The sequence below is a fragment of the Leopardus geoffroyi genome, chromosome B3, assembly GCF_018350155.1.
Source record: "Leopardus geoffroyi isolate Oge1 chromosome B3, O.geoffroyi_Oge1_pat1.0, whole genome shotgun sequence".
NCBI lineage: Eukaryota > Metazoa > Chordata > Mammalia > Carnivora > Felidae > Leopardus > Leopardus geoffroyi.
The window spans coordinates 122813832-122818095 of NC_059337.1; positions in this window are offsets into that span (position 1 = coordinate 122813832).

Here is a 4264-nt window from a genome sequence, read left to right on the forward strand (position 1 = left end):
AATACTTTATCTGATGGGTTCATCCAGAGGACTGAAGAGTGAGGATTCTCAGATTCACGGAGGACTTCTGGCAGGATGATGCCATCAGCCTTCTTCCAGATGGGCCCAAGAAGAGCCAGGAGCATTGGCAAAATCTCTGCATCCCCCTGGCATCCCGACAAGCAGCATGGGGTGGTGGAAATCTCCAAGTGGGAGTCAAGAGGTGATCTGATTATTGTGTGATATAGGATAGGCTACTTAATCCATCTGAGCCTCAGTTTCCCCTATCTGACAGATGAGAAGTTTGGATTAGATTCATTGTTTTCTAATCCCTTATAGGACAGAAGGATTTTTCTCCTTTTAAAATTTGTATTACTTCCAGGGCGACTGACTGGCTCAGTTGGTACAGCATGTGGCTCGATCTCAGGGTTGTGAGTTTGAGCCCCATGTTGGGCATGGAGACTACTTTAAAAAAAGAGAAAACAAATAAATTTGTATTATTTCCAAATAAAAGTTTAGGGGAACCCAATATATGAGCTGGATAAAGGTCATTGAAAGGAGTTTTGGGGGATACCTATGCCCACTTATTCCTTCCCACTCCTTGAGGATTCTCCATGGAAACTCAGTGCTCCTCAGAGAACATTTGGAAAATCTTTGGACCAGGATGTTTCCTGAGGGTCTCTAGGATGGGGTTGGGTGAGAGAGGAAAGACCCCTCAACCATCTCTCAGATTTTCCTCAGAGTAGTTTGTTTCCTTCCTGCTCCCTGTTTGAGTCCCCATGGCCACCTGTCAGCCATCTGACACTGAATTAAGTAAGTGTCTAGCAGGTGATCTGGATGAGCCAAAGTCCCACAAGTACCTGGGGAAAGCACTATTTAAAGAACTGGGGTATCTACTGGTATTGTTTGAATTTGAAGCCCTTACAGCCTGTAATTTGTGCTGGACCAGCCTAGTATGGGGAGAGATTGGGACTCTATGCCAATGGTGGTCCCACATTTCCACCTTTGGGGCCTCAGCTGGTGACTCAGGGTGACCCTGCAGTTAAGAGGTGCCCTGGGTTGGCTCTCATGGTCCTTTGTCTTCTCTGCTGCTCCTGTCCGCTTTTCCACCGCTGTCCCTCCATCTGTCCCCTCCCCTCCCCCTTCCCAGCCCACTCCCACCCCCACTTTTTCTCTCCCACATTCTCTGCTCCCTATCTTTGTCTCTCCATCCTGTTCTCTCTTTAAAGAAAAAAAAAATACACAGAGCGATTAGATTTGCAAATGAGCGGGCAGGAAACTGGGAACAAAGGGAACCAGAGCCGAAGAGGGAGCAGGTATAATTACTGTAATTAACTCAAGCAGCAGGGACACATCCCCTAGTCAGTGGTTTCTGTGAGGCACTGCAGGGGAGGCTGAGGGGAACTGGGGGCCCCCAGGAAACTCAGACGGCTCCCTGCTCCCTGGGGCTTAGGCATCTTCTTGGCCCCCCCCCCCCCCCCCCAGGAAGCTCCACCTGGAGCAGGGGGGCCGGGTGCTGTGCCAGGTTCCATCTCACCCCCTGTCCTGGCCTCACAGAAGCAGGGAGGAGAGGATCCAGGCTCAGAGGACATGATATGGTCTCTTGCCCAGCACAGTGGAGCCAGAGAACAAAGCCCCTCTCTCATCTCTTAACTGGACACTTAGCTCTTTATCTGCTTTAGGACATCCTGAGAGCCTGCTCTGCTTAGCTGGGATCCAACCATTTCTAGAGGCTTTGGAAGGGAACACGTCTCCAATCCCATGAAACTGTCATTTCTGTGTCCCCAAGCATCCCAAGTATACACCTCTTGAGGCCTTTCAGGGTACCTTTGCAGCCTTACCTTTCACCACTGCCCCTCATCACTCCATCCTCTAGCCAGGTTTGACCGTGGGCTGCACCCTGAACATGCCCACGTTCTTCTATTTCCGTGCCTTCACATGTGAGGCAGTCCCTTTCTTGTGGTGCTGTACTTTTCTCAAATGCCAGTTGGTAAAAAAGTTATCCACCTTTTGAGGTATGATTGAAACTAAAGCTGCTTCTCCAAAGTCTATACTTATCTCATCCTTCACAGAAGCCCATAGCCCTTGTCTCTTTTATGGACCTCACCTCACTGTACTCCTGATCTCCTTTACTTTGAGGAAGGCAGATAGACCCTGGCTTAGGATTCCTGGGGCTTAACAGCAACCATCTTTGGGGCTCTGTGTCAGTCAGACCCCTTTCTCTTGTCAGTAACAGAAACCCCAACTCAAATTGGCATAAACAAAAAAGGAAATTTGTTAGTTGGAATAACTAAAAATTCTGGGGATGTTTGAAGGTATGGCTGCATCCAGGAACTGAAACATCAGATCTCTCTCCCTCCTGTCCCTTTTCCTCAGTGTGGGTTTCACTCTCAGGCCCCTCTACAGCATGACCCCTAGGATCTCCAGGCTAATAACATTCCTAGAGCCAGCCATCCTAGGGAATTTTTCCTTCCTAATGTTCCAGCACACACCTGAGATTGAGTCTCATTGGGTTGGATTGGGTCCAGAGCCAGTCATTGGGTTGGGGGAAATGAAACCGAGTGGTTGGCCAGGCTGGCCTCAAGTGATCCCTGATGGAATCTGAGGGAGAAGTCAGGCCAGCCCTGTCCAAACTACATGGTTCCCAATGGGGAGGAGTGGTTCCTTAAAAGAAGATAGAAGGACATAATAGTGATGCTGCACAGGTGGAAACAGCAGGTGTCTGCCACTGACAGAGCACCCAGGTGAGGGCCCAGCTCCTAGAAATATCCTTTCGTTTTTATACTCAACCCATCCTTCAATACCCAACCCGTGTCCACCAGCCCCGTGATGCCTCCTCACCTGCTCTAGGGGCCCAGAGTCTGTACCACTTCCCAGGCACACACCTTCATCCTGCCTTTTCATGATCTTTGTTTTCACTTGTTATAGCCTCATTGGAGCAACAAGATTATAGACCCATTGAGAGCAGGGATGTGGCCATTCTTGTGTACCTCCTCCCACCCTACTACAGCCCTGGACAACAGTCCAGTGACCCAGACAACACTCCAGTGACCCAGACAACACTCCAGTGAGCCAAGCATAGAATGCAAGTCTTCTCCATGCCTGCGAACTGGCTGGGTCACTTACCAGTGTGTGACCTTGGGGCATCCCCTGATCTCTCAACTTCCTTATCTGGAAGCTGGGGCTATGAACACTCCTGTTTTATGGAACCATGACAAATAAAGGAGATACTATGCGCAGAAGTACCTCGCACTCTCTTCCCAGCTAAGCCCAGGCTGTCTTCCTCCAATTACATAATTGGGTATTTAATTACCACTGAGGTAAGAAACAAGAGTTCACCTTCCTTATTTCTGTGATGCTGGCCTCTGCTTCCCTAGACATTTTTGTTCTCCTTGGCCAACTCCCCTTGCTTTATCATCTACCTTTTAAATGTATGCTTGTACAAGGCAGCAGAGTGTGGGGTCAATAGCATAGGGCGAGGCTTAGGTTGCCACCATTCCAGTTGTAATTATACCACCTGCTAGAGTATAACCTCAGGCAAGTGACTTAACCTTCCAGTGACTCAGTTCCTTAACATTGAAATGAAAAATCACAATAATATCTACTTCATGGGGCTGGATTGAATAGGTTAATTTGTGTAAAGCACTCAGGACAGGACTTGGTGGGGAGTAAGGACTATAAGAAAGTTAACTATTATTCCCATTTTAATGTTTGAAACTGAAATACGTTATTGGCATTAGGTCCAGTCAGTTCTTTCTCTCAAAACTTCTCAAATTCATTCTTTCACTCCTTCCCATCCCTACTAATTTCTTCATTAAGTCCCTGATAATTCCAAGCATGGATTTCTCCCACATCTGCCTGGTTAGTCTCGCCTACCTGTCTTGTGTTTTCATCTATTCTCTGTACAAAAATCTGATCATATTCCTCTCTTGATATAAGTCTTTAAATGGCACCCTGTAACAATTAGCATACAAAGTTTATATATATATAAGTTTATTTTTGAGAGAGCACGAGTGGGGAAGGAGCAGAGAGAGAGGGAGACACAGAATCCGAAGCAGGCTCCAGGCTCTGAGCTGTCAGCACAGAGCCCGACATGGGGCTGGAACTCGCAAATTGCGAGATCGTGACCTGAGCCTAAGTTGGCGCTCAACGGACAGAGCCACCCAGGCGTGCCCCCCCCCCCCCACCCCTTGCTTTTTCTTTTTTTTTTTTTTTTTTTTTTTTTTCAACGTTTTTATTTATTTTTGGGACAGAGAGAGACAGAGCATGAACGGGGGAGGAGCAG